Genomic DNA, 7158 nt, shown 5'->3' with positions numbered 1-7158 from the left:
GGGGGGGGAAGAGACGCGGGCCGAGGGAAGAAATCAAAAGGGGGCGGGGGCTCAGGGGCTGCAAAGTGGGCCAGGGCCACCCTAAGGCCGGCTGGGGGTGAGGGCCAGGGCTGGGGGTCGCCTGTCCCTCCTCCAAGCCAGAGCCGGGCCACCGCACCAGCACAAGGCGCTCTCTGCTCCAGGGCCAGGCTGCGGGAACGTTTTGGAGGTTCTGTCAAGGTCAGAGAGGGATCAAAAGCTGTCTTTGGGCCGTGTGACCAGGACACCTTCAGCACCTCACCTGCTTCCAAACAGCCACAATTTGCAAAACCAACCTAGTGGGTGCACACATGCAGTCTTCCAGACTAACCTCCTCAGTGGGAGTTCTTGCCCCTTTCCCTGCTCACCCCAGAGTCCTCCATCCCGCCCCCCCATACACCCATACAGATGGGCACAGACAGATGGAAAACCTGCACCTTTCCGGGGGCTTTAATGTGGCCCAGCTGAAGACTCGGGAAGCCCGCATCGCTGTGATGAGGAGGACCACTTGTGATTGGTAGCTACAGGTACCTCTGAGACACCTGCTCCACCTCCAGAAATTGTGTTGGGGGAGGGGGCTCCTCGTGCGTGAGTCTAAGAGTCAATTCTGAAGGTGGGAATTTGAAATTGAGGCAATCAATCTGGGCTTGAGCTGCCTCACAGCTCCTCACCCACCCAGGGCCCGGGAATCAATCAGAGAACAAGCAGGAGCTAAAGCTCACCGGTCAAACCAGAGTTCATCCTCCCCCACGGCGGGGTCAGAAGGGAGATACACCTGAGTAGTCCCTCGGGGGCCCCTTTTCACTTTTAAATGCACCCATCAGACAATCTGAACATCTGATCAGATCCTTAATGGAGTGCAGATAATGCAGCAAAGAACTTTTTTTTTTTTACTGGGGGGGGAGGGGAAGTATCTGCTTGTGTTGTGTTTCAAGTCTTTGAAGCTTGGTTAAGGAGCTCTGAGTACAGAAGGAAAAAGTGAGCTCGGAGTGGAGGAGCCAACAAACTACCTAATTTTTCATGGTGCACACTGGAGCCCCAGCTGCTATGAAGCTTGAGGTCATAAAATATGGGCTCTCAGAAGAAAGAGGAGGAAAATAGAGGGAGAGGAGAATAGGGCTAATGAGCCCACAGATGTGCAAGGAAACCAGCAGTTGCCTTTTAGGGGAGACATTTTTAAGAGGCCCTTAGAAAATAAGGAGGGGCATTGTTTAATCAAACATTCCTCTTCCAAATCACTGAGCCAAAAGAAGGTTTTTATGCGCAGTGCAGCTCCTTTCTCCATCCTTCACGCTCCCACCTCAAGCAAAGCATGGAGGGCAATTTGCCAGGTAACTCAAGTGAAGGAAGTGGGGCGTGGTGGGGGAAGGGCACGTGTGAAACTCTTGTCATGCTATGAATGTCAGAGAAAAAGGGGTCTGCTACAATTCTTCAGTAATCCAATAATGTGGAAAACCTTGTGGTATCACTGAGACGAGAACAAGGTAATATTTCTCCATAAATCTTCAAAAAATGACCAGGTTCAATGGCTAGAGAAGGGTGCAAGTGTCAGAAGTAAACCACTTGTCAAGCTACATTATAAAATCAAGTGAGCTCTAAATGGATGAAAATCTGCCATTCCTACATGTTTTAAATTTAATAACAGATTTCTAGAGTATCATTTTAGCTCTCATAAAAGGTCCCCTTTCACCTTTTCTCTAGCTGTTACAGAAAGCTGCACTCTGTAACCAGAAGCAACCACAACTACCATCCCCCTTTACTACACAGTAGTTAGATCACTTTGGGCACAGACTACATACAAACACCCAAAAATCTCATGAAACTGTAGTGGGGGAAATGCAACTTACAAATGCCCACTGATTTTTCCATTACATGCTCTTTTCAGAAATGCTAGTTAAAAAAAAAAAGAAAAAACAACAACAACAACAAAAAAAAACAATCCACAGTACTTCACTGCTTTCAAACTCAGAGCAGGCACATTTTTCTTTATAAGGCATCCAAACACTAGACATAAAGAAAAGTCAAAAAGCTAATCTGCCAATGTGCTTACTGTGTAAAGGTACAGTATTTCTACTACCTTGTCTGTTCATTGACGCTGGGCTCAGTTATACAAAAGATGAACCAATTCTCAAATGGGACAAATCCATAACACTCTTCCAAAGCAAATATTTGGCCTCAAAGCTTTCATTAAAAAAAAAAAAAAGCAATACAAAAAGCAAGAAGTACAATCACAGAATAAGTGTATCATGGAAACTGGTATGTAGAATCACAGCTGTCGTAAAGTCCAAGCTAGAGACAAGAAATCTTAATTTAAACTATTTCTTTCCTTAATAATAGGTTACCTTCCCACAAAAGCAAGAAGTCCATCTGCCCCAGGCAGATAAGTTTTGAAGCATTAATTCAGATAAAAATCTAGCATTTTCTTTCTTTCTTTGACTATGTGAATTCTGGTGTGCTATAATGTGAGAATTCCAACATATGACCATTATGGCATAATATCTCATTGCTCAGCTTGTCGTTATTTCATTTGTAATTCTTATGTTAATTATGTTCATAATTACTATAAACAGATGTGGTAGACATTCATGTGACCTTTTATTGCAGAATGCATTCCTCACTCATTTTGCTTTAATTTCACATGTATACGAAGCTGAAATGCAGCAAAAAGAAAATGGCTTTCCAATTTTCTGATATTTTACATGCGTAAGTTAAAACAGCGCCCACCTTCTACTTCATCTGAATTTGAAAGTATTGAAATACTCTTACTGTTTAAGCTGCTTTCTAGCACATTTCTAAAGTGCACCTCACTGAACCTCACTGCTGCTCACTAAATTGTAGCATGGATGCCAAACAAAGGCTAGCATCCGTGTCTAAGGTGTTTGTCTTTTTTCCCTTTAATATCAAAGGTTAATGCAGCAGAATTGTGCTTCCAAACCAAGTACCCAACAGCTACATAGTGATGTATTCACTCATAACTCAACCATCAGCCTCTTTACATAAAACACATTTACAATAAAATCAGTATGGATTTCATTAGCTGAAAACCTCCTCGAATTTCATTTCTTTGGCCCTAATCTATAATTAGTGTGGACAGACAGGTGCAAACCCTCCTCTTCTACAGATGGCTACTGGAAATGGTGCAAAGTAGCTCCTTCTGTTTAAACAACATGGAGATAACCTGCTCTGTCTTATCACTTACAATTACCTCCATTAAACTGAACTAATGTTTGCTTTAATAAAATGTTCACTGTTCTTTAAACATTATTTAGGAACTCTTACATTAATGGCTGTAAAAGAGTGAAGTTGGAAGGTGTCTCGTTAGATAATAGTAAGTAGCTTATCCTGGGTAAATTGTCCCCACTGATGGGTCACAAAGGTTTTTAGTTGACTTAACATTTGTTGGCTAGCTTGCATAAATAGGGTCAACCATAATTTTTCAAAGGGCACTGAGGTGATAAACACAATTTAACAAATAAAACTGTGGGAAATGACATTTTTCTCAAGTTTATAAGTACAAGAGGTTTAATTTTTTTCTTATACATTGAGTTGTTATTGAAGTGTGTCAGTCTTAAAATCCCAGATTGTTTTCAAAGGATGTTTGTGTTAACCTAATTTTAAGTATTTAACTTCTGATTACTCGCAAAGTTCAGTGAGTTCATTCTTTCCATCACATTTTAAAAATTAACTATGAATCTTAGTTCATTTTGCAAACATATAGTTAAAAACAATTCCATTCTATAATAAATAACTTCAATAAAGTCTGAGATTACTTCTCACTGGTTCTGCTATCAATAAAGTCTGTGGATCACTACATGATGAATAAGGTGTCCATAAAATAAAGAACCTCTAAATGCACAAACTGCAACAAATAAATAGCCTTTCTCAATGAACTTACATAACTTACAGTAATACGACTCCAGCAAAATGCAACTGACTTGGTTTTTTTCACATGCAAATCCTGCAGGTGCCAATTTTTCAGACTGCTTTGCTATGAAGGGCTATGGTGCCTGCATAAAACCTCAATGAAGAAGGCTTTGCATTCAGTGCCTGTCAGTTGATGTTCATATCAAAGAAGTGAGAAACAGGATTTGACAGTGAAGAAATGTCCCAAACTGACAACCACTGACCAGCATTCCTATTGGAAGCATTTCTTTCTGGTGATCCCTTTTCAATGTTTAAAAAACGGGGGAGAAGAGATTAGCTAAGCTTCAATTTTACAATAACAAATTATAATAGCACCTTACATTTGTGTATTTCTTTGCAATTTATGAAGTGTTCTTTCATCTGAAAATATTTAGACTAACACTTCAGTGGGAGAGCTCATCATATCAAATACTAACACCAAGAGCAATATTTGGCTTCTCTTAGAAAAGAAAAATTGTGAAAGTATTTAAAAAAAACTGCAGCTCTGTAGCCGAAACATTACTGTCCTGCTGTTTCCAGCAACTTACAATTTAACATTGCAGTTTGTATTGTTCTGCAGGTCCAACATTTATTAAACATATCCTTTAAAAGATCATTTTAAAGTCGAATTATTAGCAGGTATTAGTGGGTCAAAGAGACTTAGGCTACAAAGAAAAATATCATTTCAAAGACTTCTGGTCTGCTTTGAGTTGTTCAAGCATTACAGAAAAAAATAGTTTTCTCCACTGCTTTTACTATGTAGGATTTGGGCACTAGAGATGCTACGTTCTGAAATTCTCCCACACAGTATTTAGCTTTGCAAATAAAGTGACTGCTGCCTAAAAGATCTGTAATAAAATTATCAATATTTAAACAAAGATATTTAATATAAAGTTACTGTCTTAGCATAATCTCAAAGTCAATTTTTATGTGCAAGCCTGATTCTGTGGTTATCTTGTTAGAATTTTGTCTTTTGAAAAATAAACTAATGGCTATCAAATGCTAAATCTAACACAGGAAATGATTCAAAAGAACCACTACATGGTACTGGTGGAACACATCTGTGATCCTACCATTCTAGGAGGCTGAGGCAGAAGAACTGCATAGCCTGGGTAACTTATCAAAACCTTGTTTAAAAAAAAAAAAAAAAAAAAAAAGCCTGGCTCAAATTAAGATTCTCTGATAAATACTGGGTATTTTATTATTCTAAATAATAATAAAAAAGAAAAATAAATCATACCACCCTACTTCTATTATCTGACAGCCACCATAATGTTGAAAGTAGACTATAAGGATATACAAGGAGGAAATGCACAAAATTATGAATTTGCTTCTGTTTGTACATATCACAGCTAAATTGGGGCCATGCTGTTTTAAGAAACAATGGTATGTGTTGATCTCTTCTAAGGAATTGTGTGACAGGAGAAACTGGACACAACAGAGTCCTCACATGGTGAAGGCAAACCGCTGCAGTAAACTCAAAGGAGGCCCCCAACACTAACAAACCGTTCATCACAGAGAAGCCGGTCAATCTGTATTCTAGGGAGTGTGGACTCACTGGGCACAGACCCAGTTCCACTCCTGGTCTATGCAAACGAGGGGAATGATAATAAAAGCCACTGAGTGCACTTAAAAACGGTCCAGATGTTTAAAAGGAGACTAGGAGGGGGAAAAAATCCTGTAAAACACATTTCAGTTCACACAGAAGGTAGAAAGAATGCTTTGGTCAGCAACCCGACCTTTATCAGGAGATAAATCAATTTGCAGCAGCTGTAGACAGCCATTTATATACAGGCCCTGGGCAGATTAATTAAGGGAAGCGAAGTTAAAAATTCAAGAGGGCTCAGAGTTACATTAAGCACATGAAGTTGATCTGGAGTGGCCTCTCAGGCTCTGCCGGTCTTCACTCCCTCGACCCTGCCCTCCCAGCCTGGGAAGCAAGACCTCCTCCCAGGGAGTACCAGCTTCCCCTCAGAACGACCTGCTGCAGATCTCCTGGAAGCAGCAGCCGGGCTGGCACACGTTAGGATTTGTGCTGTTCCATCCCGAGGAAAAACTAAACTCGAAAAAGATTTCTCCTCTACGCTGTGCAAGGAATGAGGGAGACCAAAGCTGCAGGACATTTCAGCCAAATCCTCCAAACTGAAAGGCCTTTTGGGGGAAGAGGAGGAGAGAAAACGGCTATTTTTAGTAACAGTCGTGGTTCACATCCTACTTCCCGGAATCATGATACTCAAACTTTTCCAAGGGTAGACCGCTCTACCAAAACACAAAACAAAAAAGTTTCCAAAAAACGGATTTAAAGGCCTTCTTCTGACATAACTGTATTGGCTGAAAGCCCCAGAGGGGTCCGGATGTGCCCAACACCCCGTCCCTTTCGGGCGCCCCGGGGGCGGTGAACGGCCGGGTGCGGGGCTTCGCCACAGGGATTTCAGGAAAACGAAAGGAATTCTCCTCGGACGCCGCTTCCGTCTGGGCATCTGCTCTCCGCCCAGGAGAGGCGGCGACGCGGACAGCGAGGGGCCACGGCGGCTGAGCTCTGGGAGCACGGAGCTCCCGTAGGGGCAGCGCTGCCCCGGGGTCCGGCTGCTGAGCCCAAGACTTTGCCCGAGCGGGAGCTGCCGGCCGGCGCTCTGCGAGAAGCTGCCCCCCCCCGACCCTTGGCCAGGGGTTCGCACTCGAGCACCCCAAATGCCCAGGACTAACGGAAAAGTTCGCGGGCAGCTGGGTGCCGCTGAGCGGACTCTCACCCTAGTGGCAGCAGGCCCGTGGCCAAGTTAGGATTACGCCTCGCTCGCTCCTGGGTGTTTTCCACCGTCAAAACCAGCCTTTCGCTTCCACTGAAGAAGCACCACGACGCGGGTCTAGGGCCACCTGCCAAGAGCACCGTGGGCACCTTGACCAGCTGTTTTGTCGGGGGTTGGGGAGACGCACACTTCTCTTCCTGCTCACATGAGGCGATCATGGAGAGGAAAGAGAAATATTTTTCAAAGGCAGTGCGGGAGAAGACGTAACAACTGTACAAATCGCATCCTCGGCTGACCCGCGAAGTTCAGTGTCACCGCGGAATGGAGTCACCCGCGCTGCTCCTCTGCCCGGCGCGCGGTCGGTCCAGCTGAGCGACAAGCACAGCCTGGAGCCTCTCGGCCGAACAGTCCACGCGAAGGGGACGGCCATCGACACAGTCACTAGCAGTGACTGCCCCGGCCCGGCCCCGCCGCCCGCCCGCGGGCACTT

This window comes from Fukomys damarensis, unplaced genomic scaffold, assembly GCF_012274545.1.
Source record: "Fukomys damarensis isolate Sample0158 unplaced genomic scaffold, DMR_v1.0_HiC HiC_scaffold_5, whole genome shotgun sequence".
Lineage (NCBI taxonomy): Eukaryota > Metazoa > Chordata > Mammalia > Rodentia > Bathyergidae > Fukomys > Fukomys damarensis.
This window is presented reverse-complemented; position numbering follows the sequence as displayed.